Here is a 21,151-nt window from a genome sequence, read left to right on the forward strand (position 1 = left end):
CTCAGAGCCTCCTGAGCATATTGCCCAGAAGTGACCTCCAGAATGCTTATGTGCTAGTAGGGATTAAATGTTCAGACAAAGCGTGTCAGCAACAGACAAGACTGTACTGTATGAAACTGTTCTCCAAGGACATTCTTCCACTTGTCCCTTGAACAAGATCTGAAACAACATCTGGATGAGGATTTGTCACATGACTTTAAATATGCTGACATTTTACTTCAGTGACATGTTCTGATGCCCTTTCAAAAAAGTACCTACCAAATGAGGATTTAATTTAGATTTAAGATTGCATTTGTCTATTAATAAAGTACTATGTAATAACTCAAACCACATTTATTGAGGCTGTTGTGATTATGTAACAGGCTATTATGTTTCTAATAATTAGCTGGCACTATTCAATTGCATATTAATTAAAGAAGTTGCCTAGTTTACTTAAGAGTCAGGAGTTCCGAATGTGGTTTTGTTGTCACCTCATGCTCAGGAGGTGAGATTTATATTAGCTGACAGTTGCCCACGTTTTTGCCTTGTCTTTTTTCTTGACATGTAGTGATCATCCTGAAAAGGGGAGACCAGGTAATCTAGAGATCAGGGATTCAGGAACAGGGAGCTGAGGGGACTAGCCCAAGTTAACACAGCAGGAAGTCTGAGATGGACCAACATGGCTCTCCTGAACTTACTTCTCTCACTTCTCTCATTTTTAACTTCTCTCATTTTAAGTAGCCTGGAACTGCAGGTGGAAATCCTCCCCTAATGCTATTTTGTGGCCCAGGAGACTCTCCTAACCACTTGGTTAGCATACCCCTGTGGTGTGAGAGTCTGTCTTTCAAAAAAAAAAAAAAATCCAAAAACCTTGAAAGATTTTTCCATCATAAGGTGGAAAGGGAACACTTATGAAATCTCAGTTATGTGGGATGGGAAAATTGTTTTTCTCTTCACTCTAGAGCAGATTGATAAAAGACTCATGATAGCAATTGAATGCTGGGGAGATTTTTGATCTGTGCAGCTGTGCATAATCCTTATTATTTTTACAAGTCACTGGAGGCATTTGATAGGGTCAACATGGTAAGAAATCTGGACCTGAAAGTGAAACAAAGCCTCTGTCAGAGGGGCCAGCTTTTAATTGGAAACTAAATTTAATTTTAGAGGAAGAGGAAAATACCACACTTCTAATGAGATCCAGGGCACTTCAGAGAGCAGTCTGCAAAGAATATTTAAATAGAAAAGTCCTGTTCAGAAAGACCTGTAGTAAATGACTTCTTGATATTTTAGGTGGATAAATACACTTGATCTCATGCTTCACAAATGAGAAATCATATATGAAACATGCTAATGACTTAAAGTAAGACTTTTAGACTAATCCTAACTTTGACCAGAAGTTGAAGGTGTTTTTTTGAGCTGTTAAAGGAAATTAAGGAAATTGATTTTCTTTTTTTTAATGTTTGGAAGGGGATTTTTATGTGAATGTGGGAATCAAGGACCAAACTTCATTGTAAGTGAAAACTTCCAGTTTTCAAGAGTTACTTTTAATTTAAAGACAAATTGGAGGTGAAGTTGAATTCTGCACCTTGAAGTTGTTCAGGTTGTGCAAGACAGTGCAAATGCAAGTACTTATAAACTTTGAGCAGTGATAGTGATACTTTTTGTAAGTAGTCTGACCAAATGATATGAAAACTTGAACTCAGATTTTTGACCATTAAATAGTCATTTGAGGAGGAATTAGTTTCTGCACTTCATGCTTTGCCACAGCCAGAGGATGAGATGAGTGGAGGAAAGGATTGTGGGTTCCTTTCCCTATCTCTTCCAGCATCTACAGCCCCTGGGACAATTCTGCGAGATGAGGGGGGGATGCAATGACCCCAAATGGACCAAGGTTAGGTTTTACACTCTCAAGGCCAAGGAGAAGCAGAGAAAAGGGGTTTTCCTATTTCACCAAGTTTACTTACATCCTTTAAAGCTGATTTTTTTTTTGGAAGATGGAGGAGGATATTATGATGCTCCTTCCTCCCTCAGTGTCTTTTATTCTTAACCAGTGATTTTAACCTGTTTGCTCAACATAGCAGAGTCTTGAAGTTGGGCACCTCATTAGAAAAATGATGGCACGTGGAAGGTTGCAGGCTTCTCTGAAGTGTTCTTGTGTGGTAAATCAATTAAGTCAGAGCTAAAGAGATCCTTAACCAAGTATAAGAGGGAAAATTGGGTGAGGAAAAGAAGAAAAAAAAAAAACTCACTTTTTCTTGGGGTGTAAATGCAAGGCTGAATAAAATAACCAAATCTGATGAAATCAGATATTTCAAGCCAGAGACCAGATCTCTAGGAAATAAGGGTAGTACATGTCTCTATACCATACATCAGACCCTACAAATTTTTTATTTATTTTTTTAAGCTGGAGTGTCCTTGAGTCTGATCTGAGGGGGTTATCTCCATGTGAAGGAGCATGGTACAACCACAAACACTTAACAGAATTGTAGTTGCTTTTTTTGCAGCAGGGCTGACTTTCTCCCAGCTTTGGGTGTAGAGGGAGAAGGTTAAATCTGGGGGAGGAGAGAAAAGGAAATAAATGATACATGAAGAAACCATTTTTTTTTTGCCTTCCTTCCATCATGTATCAGAGGATAATGAAATTTTTCAACTGATTAGATGCCCCATTGGTCGGAAAACTTGGAAGCAATCACGCAATTATATCACAAAACCTCAGTCATGTACATTCAGCCAAGTAGAGAAACCAAACTATTAGCAAAAATAAAGAGAAGAAAAGAGAGAGAGAGAAGGGAAAAAAAAGACTATTTATATTGCAATACTGGTCCTGAAAAATGGAAAGAAAAAAACACAATGGAAAAATTTCTGCAAACAATTAAAGGAGGAGGAGAAAAACTCAGGATGGGGCTAGTGTTGCAGGATAAATATAGAATTTATAGCATAGTAAGAGCTGTTTTTGGTGGGTTTTAATTGAAACTACATTGGTTACCCCTGTGCTGCTGAGCCCAAGTGCTACACTCCGTGAGAAAAAGAGGGACTGGGTGATTTTCCTAGGAAGGGACTGATGCATCTCTGAACAAAACAATGATTGGCAATGCTCATTGTGAGCATTTGGGGCACTTCTGTAAACAGGGGTATGGACTTGTGCTTTGCTCCACGCCACAGTGTCTGGGCTCCTGACAGACCGTGTTCAGCCCCCATCTGTTCCAGAAGCCAGCAGACACAGAAGTAGTTTTGCTAAATGAAGCCACTTGCTTGAACTAATATTTTTCGTTCCTTTTTCTAATAGGAGGGTTTCTCACATCTCTTGGTGACAGAGTGGAGGAAATATTGTTTCTGCGTACCCCTAAACCATCCAGATAAAGGCTTGGAAGCACAATGTTTTCGTTGGTAGGAAGATGGAGCAATTTAGGTGTGAAATCTAGTCCCACTGAAGCCTTAGTGGCTTCTTTTTGATCTTGGAGGTTAGGGCTTGACCACTGAGTTAGCAGCCTCTCTAGGCTCAGGATCACCTGCAAGTGAAGACAGGTCAGTTATCTGTACAATATATTCTATAATGAGCTGAGGACCACAACAGCTTCCTAGAATCCAGGATCTTGGCATAACTTATTAGAGAGCGATGGAGCAAATCAGATGCAGATCTGAGAGGCAGATAAAGTCCAAGTTACATTTTTAGTTTTCTTTGCCCCCTTTAAATGGACTTCAAATGAATTTTAACTCCTATTCCACTGAGCGACAAGTAGGAAGTGGTAGCCAGGATGAAGTGGAGCAGAGGAGTTAAATAGTAGCATATTACTGGCATACATGAATAGTGTAAAAAAGAAAGCAATAACAACAGAATACACTGATGTGATCCAGAGCATAAACTGAGTCTGAGCTAGCCATTTACCTAATTGCTTTGCCTTGTCCCAATTTTGATTGTGACAACTGGCCTCTTCCCAGAGAGGGACTCCATCCCACCCTTTCTTTTTGGAGTTGAGATGCTCTAGTTTTGGTGTCTTAGTACCTCGCTATTATTGGAAGCAAAGTATCCTTTCCATTCCCTTGGCATCACAGATGTGAAATTCACTAAACTAGAAATATTTCTATTATTTTTTTCCAAGACAAAAAGAAAATATTTGGCAATTCCATGCTTGTTTGGTGCTGAGGCTTGATTTTGTTCCCCAGAAAAGTGGGAGCTGTTCTTTGGACTCTGCAAAACCTCCTGGGGTGAGGGGAAATTGGTGGCTCTTTGGGAGCTTCCTGGAATGTGAAATGCTGTTTAACACTGGCTTTGTCTTCAGATGCTTGGGATCTCTGGAGTCTCAAAGGCCCAGGGAGTGCCAGTGTAGGATGGAGGATTAGATGGGGTTAAAAAGGGGAATTTATTAGGAGCAACTTTAGAGCAGAAACTGCAAAGGAACGGCTACATTCTTTGCCTTATTCTTTACATAAATTCTAAGAGACGGTGGAAAACAGTTACAGGGCTGGATCCAGGCCAGAGTCAAGGTTATGTTTTTGTTTTGCTTTCCACAAAACACTCAATGTCCCAATTTTCTGTTCTCTTGGGGAGGTGGGGGTTCAGCAAAGAGCTCTTCATTCATCCACTAGCTCAGTGCTCACTGTCCTACTGAGCCTCCTACAAATCTTAGGTGCCAGCAGGAGCAGAGCTTTTTCATGAGAATTATCTGACCTGGTTTCTGGATGCTTGTAGGCCAAATCTGTCCCATGATGTGGAGCATCAATGCTGATCTCTAATCTGCTCAGGCTGAAGAACTGTGACTATTGCCAGACAATTGATCTTACGATTGATTGGTAGAGAGCAAGGCGCACAGTGGGAATAATTAAGTGAAAAGCTGATCTCAAGTACTCTAACTGCAAGATGCAGTGATGGCAATAGCCTTCAAGACTGAACAAGTTTTTCAGAGAAAGCAAAATGCCAGTGCTTTTCCCATATTTTGAATGCCCTGTCATTAACCTGTGCAACACTGTGAGGCCGACTTCAAAATGATCTGTTGCAAAAAAAGGGAAAATATAATTATCTGGACTTTCAGCACAATACAATTCTGTGGTGGAAAGTGGACACCTTTCTTGAATACCTCCTATATACCATGAAAATACCAGAAGGCTTCCAGGTTTGACAGGAATTTTTACATACAAAATTGCATCCTTTTTTATAGGAAAGGGAAGGAAGGTTTCTTTTTTGTCCACCTCTTGTTGTGTTGAACTCACCCTGTATTTCCTGTAGGCTGGTCATTGGCTTTGTCCCCCTAAGATATGAAGCTTGAGCAAAATTCTATCCAGGGAGCTCATGAAAATCAGTGAAGTGTATTCTTTACTTGCATCATAAACTGAGAATAAACTTTGGCCTCCTCTTTCTTGGTCTAGAAGAGTTTCGCCCCTGTGCAGAGATCTGTGTGCCATTCTAAAGAAAAAATATAGGCTTCGTTATTGCCTTTTTCAAAATGGCAAGTATCCCTCAAAATTTGGTATTTTCACATTTCATCCAGAATAATCCTCCTTTAAAGGAGGCCATCCTTCAATTCCTAGAAAAAGGTATGTAACATAAAGGGCTGGAAGGACAGCAGTCTGATTCTGCCAGTGTAAGTGCCTATGACTTCACCCCTTTTTCCTCAGCATCTTCTAAGCTCTGATTGATATCATCCAAAACCCAGGCTGGCAAATGAAGAGTCCTGTGAGAGAACTGGTAATCTTTATTGTCATATTTTACTAATCTCTCAATAGTTCAATTCTGTTGGCATTATTTAAATAGTTGATTTAAGTTTGAGGGCAGAACAGTTCCTGAGGCTTTAAAAGTCCTTTAAGTTCACTGGCAGAAAAGGAACCTCCCAAGGGTAAATCATCCACAGTTAGTAATTTGTGCCCATTGTTGTATCTCTGAAAGTCTTCAGAGGGTTCATCTGAAATCAAGGTTATTTCATATAAGTCCAGATTTGACAATGGAACAGATTAGTTTGGGGACTTCAAACTGATAATAAGCAGGATGGGGACTAGTCCTTGAGCTTGTTTGAATTCTCTGGAGTCTTTTTGGTGATCAAAATGGTCAATTCTGCAATATGGAAACAGATCTGTTGAGAGAAAAAACTATGCCTACAAAAAAAGAACAAAAACCCCACAGCACTGCACACAATGTTTGTTTTTTTTCTTTACGTATCCCAAATCTAGCTATGAAACCAGTCTGAACTGAAAATTTTGCCCAAGAAGCCTGTACTACTAATCATTTGCAGCATAAAGCTAAAAAAAGGTTGTAGAGGAGTCCAAACTCTGCTCTGTTACAGACTTCAGTGGTTCTTTCATCCATTTACATTGCTTTTGGTGGGATCACTGCAGCACAACTGAGAACACTTCCTTTGACCTATACAATTTATATTAAAAAAAAAAATGGTTATAAAACCAAACTGAGCACAATTCCACTTTTAAGAATTAAATCCTTCAATTACCCATGTACAAATCCTCAGTAAAGGTTTTGGCTTTACTGCTCAAGCCTTTATAACCCACAGAGGAGAGCCTGCACATAAAAAAAAAAAAAACATGAAAATTAATGAATGTGGACTTGCAGCAGTGAGAAAGTTGGAATTCCTGCTCTTTGGGAACTTCCAGCGTGTCAAAGCTTATTATTCTAAGCTGAAGCAAGTACTTCCAAAGTAATAAATTTGCACAAAAACTGAAATTTCTTTTAATTCCTGCTCAGAATTGCCAATATTTTCATTGTTCTTAAGTAGAAATGGGAATGGAGAATTACCTATATTGAAATGTTTCCTTTTGTTTATTGGGTTTGCCAAACATGCTCAATTTGCCTGAAATACAGTTAATACCGATCTTCACTTTTTGTGAGGGTCCGTCTTCTGGCTTTGTAGATAAAAGGACAGAACCCCCAGATTTTCATAATGGTTAAACTTTTCTGTCCAAGCTACATTTTCCATACAGCACTAGAATCACATGAGTATCCAGCGCAGCATATAATTCAGTCCACACTAAATGCATGTTATTTCTTGGGAGCTGCAGTCCCCTAAATGACCACGGGCCTATAGCAGGGAACAGAGCTGTGAATTATAAGTCCCACAAAGCAATGCACAAACAAGGAAATGAAATTGAACGTCATGGTGAATTAAGACAAAAAAATATATATTTTTTATTTAAAAGAAATGAAAACCGAGCCTTTCTGAACTTGGATTGCATTTCATTTAGGTTGCAACACTTCATTTTGCATCATCTCTATTGTTATTTTGAAAATCCTTCACTTTGGGAAATTATTTTGGTGGACACTGCTATTCCCACTGGAAACCTGAAACAGTGGAAATCTCTTGACCACTTCTGTTTTGGTAGGTACCTTCCCTGCTCTGGCAAGGACAAGTACAACCCAGCAATTCTGGTGAATCAACATAGGTGAAAAGGAGCCAGAGGAAATTAGCTGCTATAGCCATCTTCACCAGTAAAAGTATTTAGGGCTGTTAGATTCTTAACACATCTACAATGACTTCTCTTTCTCACCCTCTCACCTGCCAGCCTTGTGCCTCTTCTGCTGACAAATAACTGTTATCCTAACCTTCTCTCACTCCACAGCACGTTATTAAGAGTTGCACTGACATAAGGGGGCATGCTCTCGTATAAAGGGGGAAGGCGCTGAAACCAAAGAGATTTCTGAGAAACAACATAGCTTCCCAGTATACTCGCTCTGTTGTAATGAGCTGCATTTCCAGTAGACATATTGCTATTTTACCCAGAATTTAAACTTCCTGTTGCAGCTCAGTGAAGATCCTGGGGCGAGATTCTCGGCTGGTACAAAACAGAGTAGCTCCTGCTGGTCACACTGTTTGAAATTAGGTAAGAGTACCCCCTTCCAAGGCATTCATTGCAGTTATGCATCGTACCGTCAAAGCATCTGATGTTGTCTTGAACACCAACCATAAGCTTCCTGTCCTGATCCAGCCCACAAAGTCAAGAGCTCAGGAAGTAAATAAAACGGACTGCATAAATGCATTTTGTAGGCCACGGGGAAGAAAAAAAGTGTTCACGGAGCACATTTCATTTTCCATTGGTGCTTCTGGCAACCTCCTTCTTCTACACATCATCATCATTGGAGAGACAAAACCCAGGCTCCCTCTTGCATACACAAGAAAGGGAGACTTCCCCTGTGCTCCGCTGCACTGTGAGCTGTAAATTTTTGAAGAGCTCTGCTATAATCTTTTACAGTCTGCAATCCCACCCTTCAGCTTAATGAAATGGAATGGTACAAATGCTCTCTGGACATTTCACTGCTGACAGTTACCCAAAGTTTGCTTCAGCTGTTACAATAAGGGTATTTTATTGTCTTTTCTTTTTTTCTCTTGTACAATTTCATGACTAACTGTGTGTAAAATGGAAGGAATTCGACTATCCTTTCTTCATCCAGTTGGACACAAACTGGACTGGTTCCTTTAACTCACTTTTCAGCTGGCAGGAGCTTGCTTTCTGTTTTCTTTTAAATGTCAGAAAAGGTTAAATAGACTCTTCAAATCTGCAATAGATTTTGAAGACCTCTGGGGGTATAACCTTCATGAGAGAAACAGTTTATATTAGTTCAAACAACGAATTTGAGCTCAAAACCTGGAAGGCAAGAAAAACAAACCTAAAATGTGTCTCATGTAAAATTGGGGGGGGATTGGTTGTTTTGTTTTGTTTTGTTTTAAAACTGATCTGATATAAGGAAAGAGGAGTGTTTGACTCTATAGCTTTCTTGATTTTTATATATATTTTTTTTTGATTTATATTCAGTTACAGCTTGGAAATACATGCAAGACATGCAGATCAAGGAGGTAGATATCAGCAAGTGATTCCCATCATTTTCCAGTGTTTGCTTAATATTCTGCTTTAATGCAGGATTTTCAAAGGGACTGAGACCCTAGCTAGCCTGTCACATCTCTGCCCACTTGAAACAGAAAGCAAATGCAAACACTGGGTCTAAAAAGCTTAAAGGAAAGTTGGCAAGGACTTCAGCTTTCACAACTTGCTGAAAAATTCAGCATTCCTCATACCAGCGAAACTAGCTACCATCCCAACTCGGAGTTTGTTTGGCAGATATAATCTTTAATTTGGGAGGAGGGCAGGAGAGGAGAGTGTAGAGAAGTGCTTGGATCCATATAGCTGCCTATCTCAAGTTGCTTTTGCCTTGGAATCTGTAAGATGGTACCTTGTAAAGGACTGAATGAGGATATGCATAGGTTTTGAACAGTGCTGAGCATTACGTGACTAAGGCCTTAGCTTTCAAACTCCAACATAGTCCAAGCTACCATACAAATACACTAATATCAAATGCCTACAGATTGAAAAATAGCTTGCCTTTTATTACTGCCAGCTACATGCAAGGATCTTACAAATACAGGGTGACCACGTTTTTAAGCTTGTTTGAATGCATCTTCTTCTCTTTTCCACTGACAATATTGTCCATAAGGAAAACAGAAAATTTTGTCTGGTAATGTGGAACATCCCAAGCCATTCTGTGGGATGCCAGTCAAATACTCAGAAGTCTTGTCTTTTAGATATAAAGATAAGACACTATTTATGAGCAGGAGTGCTTTGAAAATGCATCCATGCTGCTTCCAGGTCACAACTGGACTATCACACAGTGCTGAGCTCAAGTGCCCAAATGCAGCTGGTCACCTCTCTGCTCCTCAGTGGGGACCTCATTCCCACGAGTCCCACATTTCAGTTGCTCCATGCTTGCTCCTGCCTGTGCTGTCCTTAAAGAAGAGAAGCCCACGCTGAGCTCCCAACAGGCGTTTGGGTAGAGAGCAGTGGAGGGGAGTGAGGAAGCATCTGAGCAGACGGAGATCATGTTACAGCAGCGCTAAGCCCCTCACCTCAGCACTGTTTCTGGTGCCAGGATCCTTTCCCAGTGCTTCCTTGCCTTAAGAAAAATGTGAAAAGTGGTTTAATTGGCCTCGGGCCTGTTATCACTTATGACAGCAGTGATCAGAAACAGGGTCCATTAACAGCCCTAGTATTTAACGCATGTATTCACTTACGAGTAGAAGGCTCCCTGTCTGTATGATTAATGTCATCTCAACATGTTCTATTAACAAAAAATATGAAGCACTTTGATTTTTTTCTCCTATGTGACTGACAACATAAACACATTGTCAAAAGCATTGAACAGATGGTTAGGTGCTTAGGAAAGTCTGCTACATTTAAAGTCACTGGCCTTCAGTGAGTACTTAAACCACCACGGGCAGTAACTGAACGAAGGCTGTCCTTCATTTCCTCAGAGAGAGATAGAGTGAAACATGGTGACACCTTGCAGCTTTCATACAGAAGTAATTCTGCATTCCCATGATAGTCTCTAGTAGCAAGGCAGCCTCTTATCTGAAGCTGATGGTCTAACATCAGTAGAGAATGGCACAAGGAACAGAGATGGTTATCTGGTGTGGTATGGCAGCATGCAGAGAACAGAGCTCTACTACATACAGGAAGGATTCTTGCAGAGTGCCAGTATTTGCTCTTGAATCATGTAGAGCAGCCTTCTCGATTGGACTTTGCTGGAAAGGATGCTCTGCTTGTGTCTCCCTTTTGTCTACACAATAAGCTTTAAGTGATCACCTGCCACTATCCTTGGGGCTGTCTGTCTTGGCAATCAAAATGCTCTTTCTCATCATTTCCTAGAGATCATCACAGCTTCACCCTCCCCAGTGTCTTGTTTCACTTTTGGGTCTTTCACCAGCTTGAGTAATGAGCGTTGATCATCAGCTTCACTCCCACAACATGAATGAATTATTTGTGCAGAGATCTCTTAGCATGATGACAAATCTGCAGGGGCCTTTGTCTTCCTTTCTGCTACCTGAGGGAGGTCCAGTTCTTCTTGTTCACAGGTTCCTATGGCATAGATTGCCTTGTGCTCTCTTCAGCAGCTGGTATGGTTGTCATTATATACAGGGCTAAAATCTGGTAGAATTAGCATTATATTCAGCGCTATAAACAGAAAAGGAATAAAATACTGGAAGGAACCTGCAACCTCCCTTTTCCCTCTTCTTTTCTTTACCGTGTAAACCAAACTATCCTCATTTCTCAAGCTCTACAGTCACTTTATGAATTCACGCATCTAAAAGGCAGTTTTCTCAGTTTCTTCTGAACGATTTCCTGCAAATATTCTTGTCAGTTTCTCAACTGTCAGATTTTTAATTATAATTATTTTTTAATCTTGAATAAGAAATGTCTGAGATCTTTCAGTGCTAATCCATTACCATTATTTGATTTACCGATCCTTTTTTTTTTTTTTTTTTTTACAGTGAACCTTTCACTCCTAGTGAGAAAATGTGATAGCCTTTCATAGAGTAACTTGAATGCTGTAGCATCTTTTCAGGTCCAGGCACTGTCTTAATGTCTCTCTTCCTTGGAACTCACTTCTGATGAACCAACAGAACCTATTTCAACCTTTCTGTTTGCCCTCATAGGGCTATTAATTCACCAAATTGGTATCAGTGCTACAAAAAAAAAAAAGTGGTATGTAAAATAGCTTGATTAAAGAATCGTGGAAGAAATATCCTAAAAGCAAACCATTTTGGACAAAGGTCTCATCAAACAACCTTGGTGTCTTTCTGTAGAGTACCCTACTGTTTAAGTCTGACTCCAAGGAATGAGATAAGTCAGCAGGAAAACTAGTACTGTTCCCACTTACTTGATCTCTCACTGCCATCCAACATCCTCTGTTAGAACAAGGTGGCAAAGATTTGTGATTTAATATTTGATATTTGACACAGCTGAGAGCCAGGCATGGCCATGGAGAATTTGGTGTGGGCCCTCCAAACACATGGGTATTGATGTAAAAAAAAACTTCCCCATCACAGGAAAGCAGTTGCGTCCTCAGTGAGAAGACAGAAATCCTTTAAAATATTAAGCAAAACTTCTAAGTATGGTTTCTGAAAATGACAATCACAATCTAGTTACTGTATAGCAGTGTTAATTAAACACGGCTCATTAGAGAGCTCATTAGAGATGTTATATGTTTGGATTACTGTCATTAGTTTTACTGAATTGTTAGTGCTCCGTATTTTGATTTAAAATAAATGAGTATTGAACAATATATGCAGAAGGAACAAATTAAAAATTGACTGACGGATCTCAAAATTTCAATCCATGGGAAAAGACTGAATGACTGCATTTTTAGTGCTGCTCTTCTAGGATGAGGCTCATTTCGGATATGTAATTTCATCACTGATTTGGTAATAGATGTAAAATCCTTGCTGATGAAGGATACTGGGTGACAAAAACATAGCTATAGCAATGATTTATAGTGAAAGCAATCACTTGGTAAATTCAAATGAAAATATTTCAGTAAAAGTTTCTGCCTTAGGGAAAGCCAGTAAGTACATCATGCCTACAGAAAGGCTATCCATCGGTACAAATGTTTTAGCTTAAGATAGAATTTAGAAAAAGGCTGTTCATTCTGGTTATGAAAACAAGTTAAACAGGGTGGTTGAGGTCATAGGGTATGTTGAAAGAGAAGTAATATGGTAACAGATGATATTACCTCTTCAGATGACATTTACTGAAGCCAGCTTGTTACATCCAGTTCTGAATCCACACCTGAGAAAGGACACGAAAAACAAGACTGCAGAATGAAACCACATGATTATTTTAGGTCTGGAGAAATCCCTGCACCATGGGAGAGTTAAAGAAATCAATCTGTTTAACTAATCATGAAGGCAACTGGGGAGATGAGAGGTGACTTGATTACTCTATAATTACCTTCCCAAGGAAAAAATAGCAGTTGCTAAAGAGGTCTTTAATTCAGCAGAGAAATGCAGAACAAGAATCAGTAGCTTGGAGTTGACTTAAAAGTTGGCATATTATTTAATAGTGAGGGGGAAGGGAGAAGAATAGGCTAATTGGAGTAATCTGCCTCCAGAAACAGTGAACTCTCTCTCATGCCTTGTCTTCTCCAAATAAGACTTGAGTATCTTTCTAGAAAACACAGTTTCACTGAGCAGTGCTAATGGGTTTTACTAGATAGTGACTGGGAGAAAAAACTGTACCTTGTATTCATGAAATATATAGGCAGTCAAATCAGATAGCTCTAATGGTCTGGCCTAGATTCAGAGAATTTAAAACTAAGAACTGCCTGGTACTGAACAGGACTATGTGAGATGTTTTAGTTTCACAGTAGTACAGTAACCTTCTGAACAAATTATATTTGACCTCTGCATCCTGGTTGTGTTTAATTCTCTTGGGAAAAATGCCAGGGTATTGATTGACTTACTGGTAGTTGAATAGGCTAAGACAAATCTTACAAAGTGATCTAGCACGAATAATGCTTATTTATGTGATTTATTTATTTATTTATTTATTTCCTTATTTCTTTCTTTTCTTATTTCCTTATTTCCCGGTGGAAAACAATCTGAAATGAAAAGCTCAGCTGATTCTGTTGTAACAGTCTTAGTGGGGCTCTGACATACTGGATTGCAGATATTGCTTGATGCAAACTGAAGCTTTAATGACAGTAGTTAATAATGTCTTTATCTGCTGCTAATAAATCCAGTCTCTTATAGAAATTACTTTTGTTGTTGTTCTATCTTCCTGTTTTTGTGACTGTGTGCTGAGCTGAGGAAAGCCAGGAGCAAATAATTGGCTATTTCAATATTATCTATCCAGACCATACTCTTTTGTCTATCTTTGTTTTTCAGCTAAATTTTTGGCTATAAATGTCTCGGATTTATCTTGCGTGGAAAAAAAAATGTAGAAAGTGAATGGCCTTCTCCATACTCTTGCAGTATCGTGTTAGCCTGGCCCATGCTTTGTTGCTTTCCACAGATACCCCTCTTTCTCAACATGCTACTGTCTTTAGAGAAGCCACATATTAGATGCACTTAGCCTAAATATTGAAAATGTTTTTACATTCTCCGAAAGTTCTTGGTGCTCCTTACAAGATATGTGTGCACATCTCATCCCTAAAATCCACAAAGCGTTATTCATGACCTACTACTTTCCAAGGCATATGGGAGAAATAAAATGACTGGTTTAACTGATGTTGTTCCTTCCTAATCCATTCAGAACATTTTGAATTTGAGAGAGGAGTTGTTTTCTTGAGCAATTTAGTTTTTTCTGGTTGTTTTCCAAAAGCTAGGCAATTTTGGATAATCATCCATTTTCCAAACACACCAGTGCATGGTCAGACTGTGACCCGTCTCTCTGGAATAACTTGCAGGATGCGTTCTACTATTTTATCCAGCAGATGTGACACTGAGACATGTCTTCCATTTGCACTTGTTTATGCACTGTGATACACAGATAGAACTAGACAACCAAATCTCTTTGTTTTAACTAGTCATAACAGTCATGAATGGATGGCTGGGCTACTAAGCACTTCCTACTTCTGAAGGGTTGGAGCTAAGAACACTTTTAATACAAAAGGAAAACAGTTTGTGATTTTTGAAAGTCTCATAGCTTACAGCCAAGGAGCATACTCCTGAACATCTGATTCCTTTTGTGACTGTCTAAACTTGTGATTCAGAGATGGACAAGATGAAGCCTGTTGATCCCTTCCTGTGTGATATTCATCCTGTCAAAGTTGTTTGAAAGTAGAGTACATTCTATATACACTAGGAATTTACTCAACTCATGCATCTTTCGCTGTTGACAATACTATCCCCACCCAGCTCTTAAAATTAAATGATCTTTTGGACAAGTGTTGTAGATCTTGGCATTCTTCTAAACAGACCATGTCCATTTTTTGGCCAACTTCTTGTAATTATCATTGGCTCTTTTGTTTTTGTTTGGTACTTTAGATTTCTGGACAATTTCCACAGTAATACAGAGAACATTTTTAGATTTATTTCTCTAGAAGGGTCAATGAGCCAAGGTAAAATAGGTGTAGTTGGTTTGTAAAGCAGTTGAGAGATTTTGGCCTGGAAAGAGGCTGAGAAAGACTGAAAACACCACAGAAGCCTGCAGCATCAGGTTTAAAAAATAAGAGCAGCCCGTTGCACTAGTAAAGAATTTGGTGCCATGCTTTAAAAGGTAAAATCAAAGAATTCTGTGTGCCATATAAAGTTGAAAGGGAAGCAGTATCCAAAAGGGTTGGGTGACCAGTTTTGAAACACTGTTTGAATAAGATGGATGGATTGGAGCTTGCCATACTTGGTTTGAGGCCAGGAATAATCTTTTCAAAGCTAGAAGTGCTTTTGATCTCTGCCTACTCCTCCTCATCGCTGTGAATCTCCAGGGATACAACCCTACCGTGCAATACAAGGGAAAGAAAATGTGCTTCAGAGGAGGGAGAGGAAAAAGGAGAAGGAAGCCAAAGAAATAGTATCTGAGAACAACACCGCTGCCTGTAATGACACTGACCCGCTGGTGCCAGTGGAAGAGTTTTGTAATATTTTTCCAGGTCTGCTCTTGTTTTTGATACTGGACTGTGGAGCTGGCTTGGTGATTGTGTACCACCCTCCACCCACTTCCAAGGATTTTGAGAATTGTTTCAGTTCGTATGGACCTGTGACTTGGAAGTAGACACAAAATGTTTTATGGGCCAAAAGTCCCATCGGGCAAAACTGAGTCAAACTGATGGAAGAATTGGCTCCATAGACACATTGAGGAGTGGGGTCTTTTTGTCACTATCATTATCTCAGCTAGGAGGTAGCTGTCTTGGAGGTGTAATGCAATGGGTTTGTAGAGTGCAACAGTCCCAGTGAGTGATTTGGGAAGAAACAAAGGGGAATAATCCATAAAATGATTACAATAGAGGACTCAAGAGGCACATGGTATTGTTTATAATGGAATTTATGCAGCTTAGTTGGAATGACATCTCAACTCTAGTTTTAAAAAAATAAGCATCTTGTCTTTCAAGGACCACATTAGACCTCTTTGCTGCACAGTGCTTCTGAAACCACCTTAGATTTAATTTTGGATCAGACTTAACTTGGAGAGGAGGCTGTGTCCATGGGATTACTGAGGCCACATCTCCAAGGCAGACCTCTGCGTGGAGGTCTGTTGTAGCCTGCAAAAGCGAGGAAATTAGAAGGCCTTTCTGGGAGCATACAGTCATATCTGGACACCTCTTTTCTACAATTCACTTGCCACTAAGACTGAGACAGAATCATGGCCTCCTGTTGGGTGGCATATCTTATGATGCATGGGAGATTTTAATAAGCTTTTTCTGTGAGTAATATAATCTCCTGGGACTGTGGATACAGGCTCAAGCCATGGAATAAATGTGGCTTTTTAGGCTTACAGTTGTCCTGAGCAACATTCTCCACTCAAAACCCCACCCTGCGCTTGCTGGCGGGAGAGTATAAACAGTCAGTTGGAAACTTCCTCTGGTTTCTTCCCATCCAATTCAGAAATTCCCAGTGTGGAGGTACCAAACAGCACCTCTGGCTGTGGCCACCACACAAATCACTTCTGAAAGGCACTGTGGCCATGGCTGCAAGGAAGCCTGCAGACCACTTGGGTCCCTGAAGCCCCAGGAGGGAGCCAGCACCTCAGGGGCTCTGGTGCCGAGCGAATTGCATAGATACAGATTATCTGACTGAGGTGGGTCTCTGCTTTCTGAATCGTTGAAGGGCCAGCCATGCCCCAGTCAGACTTCACATTCACATCTTGTGCCATTTGCAAGGCTATGCTGTTTTGTTCAGCACCCTGCTTTGCACACATGCTTACTCATGCTGTATAAATGAATTACCCAGTGTTCCTTCTCTGCTCCTCTGCACACATCTAGCCTCAGCTCCGGTCAATTCACCTTCACCTGCTGATTGTCACAACATTATTAATTCTTCAGAAATGCTATACTCTACTGTTTGTCTTTCTTTTGTGTCCAGAAAAATATGCTAATCTTCTCTGGAAAAAAAAAAAAAGAGAGAGAAGAGAAAGGGAAAGGAAAGAAAGGGGAGGAAGGAAGGAGAAAGAAAGAAAAAGAGAGAAAGAAAAAGAAAAGGGGAAGGGAAAGAGAAGAATCAATGTGTTGATTCTTTAAGGGGAAGAAAGTATTTCTTGAAGGGAAGGGGGGGGAGGGGGGAGAGAGAAAAGATTAAAGAAACCTTGTATTTGCCCTTGAAGCCTTTTCTTTTAAAGGTTTTATTAATTTGCTGACAATGTTAATTTACCAGCATCTCCATCAACACCCCACCCGCTCCACAGATCCTTTAGCCAACTTTTAAAACCAAACTGAATTCTAGAGAAAACTCACAAGATGTATGGGAAAAAAAAAATCAGCTTGTCAAACTTTATACTGATCAGTGGTGGTACAAAACAAAATGTCAAAAAGCAATCTTCCCTCTTACTTTTCTTGTCAAAAAACACACCCTCTTGCCCTGCTCCCACCACCACCACCACTCGCACCTTAAAAATAAATGCAATAAAAAGCAAAAGAAAATAAACCCCTTTTGGACCGGTTTGGAGAATGAAAGCTTTGAAAGTAAAACAATTCCATAAAATGATCCAACAGCAATTCAAAATAAGCTGGTCACACAGAATAAGTTGGGTTACAGCATTTGGAAAAACCACTGCATACGTTCCTACCCAAGGTCTGGTAAAGGGCAGCCGCAAATTGTCTGATCACAAAGAAGGAATTTCCCCCTCATTGGTTTGTGGCAAGTGTACGTGAGGCTACGAGTGATGTTCAAATGAGACAATCTGAGCACAGGCTCTACTAAGTGATCCTGTTGCAGTCTCTAGATTCAGTAGCAGTGAAAATGGAGTATGGAGAAAGAAGGAGACAGTACTATAACTCAAGTGAGACAGGAGCCAGTGTAGACAGAAGATGCTCAGGGCCAGCACTGAGCAGGAGGAAAGTCCTAACAGATGTTTTCAAGTATCCTGATAATGTCAGATAGGAACAGGATGATCAGATGTTAGCATGGAGATGTTTCCCATCCCCTACTGCTCTGAAGAACAAAGTCAGTGGAAGAATTCATGGGAATTAACATTCTCCTTTTTGTGAAACCACTTGGGCTCAGTTATGGAAGGCACAGGGTATCTTCAATCCTCACTAACAATGCATCCTGTCAAGGGAAGCTCAGTAGCAAGCAGGAGATCCTCAGGTTCTTGCTGAAGTCACTGATATTGGCAGCATTCATTCTTTCAGGTTCGTTCTCCAGGTGTAAAACAGTAAGAGAATTCTCCCTGCTATCTTACACATCTATGTGCAACCCTTAAAGCATTCGTGAGCTTGGGTAAGATCAACCTATAAAGCAGAAATGGAATTAAGTGAAGCAAAAGCTGTGGAGCAGCATCATATGCATTGCATTTGGAATCCTCCACTGTTTTGACTGCTAAATGGGAGGTGCTGTGATTAATCTGTGATTATGTGACTCACCATAATTATGTCGTGTTGAAATTGAATTTATTGAAGCATGAATCATTTCACCCAAAGTGGAACTTAATTGCTGTAGTGCAGTAGAAGCCATTTCAAGGAGAGGTCGTTATGTTGGGTGAAACCTTCACCTCCATTCAAACAACAAAAAGATTTTGCATTGTGTCTTACAAGATGGTGAAATTTGTCTCTGAAATGGGAAGAGAATTCGTCAACCCTTAAAGTCCTGTTTGAAGAGCTGGGAAATGTTCTGCCAACGTGATGGTGAAAAGCTGCTTTAGGCTGAGAAGGTACGTAAATATCGATTTGAGTCTGCGAGGCTGCCATTGCTATTTGAATGCTGTATCATTCCCCTCAGCCACAGACCTCCCACTGCTTCACTGTTATTTCTGGGCACATGCTCGCCAGGGCTGGTGTATGCCCACAATAAACCTGTAATTTCATCAGTAAGAGTAGACTAGAGAAATACAGCAAAGATGAGCCTGGTACTCCTGCTTTGGACGACACATGCAGGAGGTTGGAGTATGTGGTAGTCCTGTGGCGTGTCTCTCAACCAGCAGCCCTGTATAACACAGAGAAACCTAAGGTCAACTTGGATTTTTTCCCCCATTTTTAAGGAAGAGATCCACAGTTTGTATTCAGTTGTTTGGATTTTTGGATGGAGAAGGCTTTTTTCAAATGCTAATTTTTATGGGTAGACTTTTTGTTCCTTTTATTTTTTTTTTTTTTTTTTTTTTTTTTTACCAGAAAGCCACATTTAATGAAACAGTCTTTGTATTCAGTTTTATTCAGTTTAGGAGGAAAAAAAATACATTTTCTCCTCTGATGTAAAATGGACCTTTTTCCTAAGCAGATTTTAGTATAATTATTGCTAGCATACATGAAGAAGGATAAACAATGGCTCTCTGGGGTAAGAATTTTTTTTACAGTTGTTAAATTTCCTGCTCTATTTTTAAAATTCCTGCTGCTGCTGTTGTCTATAGCACAGCAGTAGCAAAGACCCACAATAGCAGTTAAGGTTGAAATGGGGATGAAAATTGCTATTGAAAACAAAACCAAAGCTAGGAAATACTTTGCAGTCCATAATGGCCAACCAGACAGAAGAATTATATAGGGCAAAAAATGGGGAAAATTTGCTCCTAGATTTCCCACTACATGTCTATTCAGAGATTTGTCACTAGCTTCTGGAAAAAAATGAAAGAATCCTTCTTCATATCACTCGACCTCACTGCTCTATGTTGGTACTATTGTTTCCCCCCAACTATATTTAGTCAATGGGAAAGTGATGAAGGAGTCCCATCTGGTACATCAGAGGATGCCTTTTTGTTGGGATCACATCTGGTTTACGTTCACACTGAGTCTTGGAAGGGCGATGTGGAGCCAGGGTATTTGCTTGGCTATTACAAAATTGTTACTTATTTCTAGCAAGGCACTCTTGAAAGCAAATATTCAGTGCAAAAGAGCTGGGCTTTACAGACATTGAAAGGGAAAGAGATTGGGGGGGGGGGGAGAGAGAGAGAGAGAGAGAGGGACTCTGAATGTGTCTGTCATATGTGATGAATTAGTTATCAAAAAGGTTTCCCGTTCAAGAGGAGAGGCTGTGTAAGGTATTAGCATCAGTCCTTTTCTTCAGAAACTGCCTCTCTAGAGAGGGCTTTCATTGACCCTGTCCAACAACTTTCCAGTTTTCAGTTTGTTACTGGAAACACTGGTTCTTGTGTTGGTCATACACAATCCTTTCATTTTTTCAAAGACGGCCTGTTGACATCTATGACAATCATTTTATCCCCAGAGTTCCTGCAATCTGGAGATTTGTCCCATCATGGTTTCTGGCAGAGACTTTTCTTTCGTCTACTCTTGGGTTTTTTTGGAGAGAGGGAGACACTTCAAGTTTTTTCATTGCCAAAAATAGGTTTTCAGGATACAGTATATGGCACTTTAGGCATGCAGAGATGACAGGAGAAAATCTTTTGTCTAGAATTCCAACTTCAAACCATTGTCAACTACTATCTGTATTTTCTGAGGTCCATCCATTCACAGCCAGAACGGTACAAAATACTTTTGAAATTAATCTCAAGCATGATGCTAGATCAGTCCTCTTCCCACCATCGTGTTCATTTCTGGTTTGACATTGCTGCATGCCTTATGTTTCAGGGAAGGTGTGCAATCAGCCATGCTCCAGGAGGACACATGATTTCAGATCTAGGGCTCAGAAACCAGTCTCTGCATTCCCCTGTCCACTGAGTGGCACACAGTCCCTGCGCGAATGGATAGCCATGGCTTGGAAGAGGACACAATAGGTATGAGCCCCCAAGACTGGGATGAGCACCTGTTTTTTATCTTAGCACAACATTCGATTTTTTTTTCTGGTTCTCTGCACCTGCCAGGTGAAGTTTAGAGCTGCAGACAGGCTGTATAGATGCACAGGCAGTAGAAGTGCTAGCAGCATTGTGGGCCGAAGAGTAAGAGAGGCAAAGATGGTAGTAAAGGAGGACTTCTAGAGTCCTTGTACTACTTCATCCCCAAGCAGATCTGTGGATGTCTGACCTTTACATAGTAGGAGGAATGGAGAAAACAATGACATTTCAGGATCAAGATAGCAAATCACTTTTCATATAATGATCTGGCATTTCTCAGAGACTTTTTGGCCCTTCTTGGGGGCACAGTCAGGCACTGTAGCTGCTGAGCAAGCTTACTATTGTGGAGGAGGGCTTCTGCAGCTCTTTCCAGGCTGTGCAAAACATGAGGCAAATCTTTTTTGAATAATTCTATTCTTCGTGTTTGGATGACTTTTTAGTTTTAAATATCTTAGAGTTATATAACTTCTTATATATTTCTATCTATCCATTTATCTATTTGTCCATCTGTATTTGTTGAGAAACATACAAACCTTAC

At 40.1% G+C, this 21,151-nt stretch overlaps 1 long non-coding RNA gene across 1 annotated transcript in view; it reads left to right on the forward strand.

The window, feature by feature from the left end:
* LOC106045901 (uncharacterized) overlaps window positions 1-21,151 on the forward strand; it is a 41,307-nt gene that overhangs the window by 10,370 nt on the left and 9,786 nt on the right. Inside the window, exons 2-3 of the long non-coding RNA XR_001212984.3 lie at window positions 18,431-18,546; window positions 20,411-20,556. This is a non-coding gene — a long non-coding RNA (uncharacterized lncRNA). The remainder of the gene's footprint in view (window positions 1-18,430; window positions 18,547-20,410; window positions 20,557-21,151) is intronic.

This window comes from Anser cygnoides, chromosome 6, assembly GCF_040182565.1.
Source record: "Anser cygnoides isolate HZ-2024a breed goose chromosome 6, Taihu_goose_T2T_genome, whole genome shotgun sequence".
NCBI classification, from domain to species: Eukaryota; Metazoa; Chordata; class Aves; order Anseriformes; family Anatidae; genus Anser; species Anser cygnoides.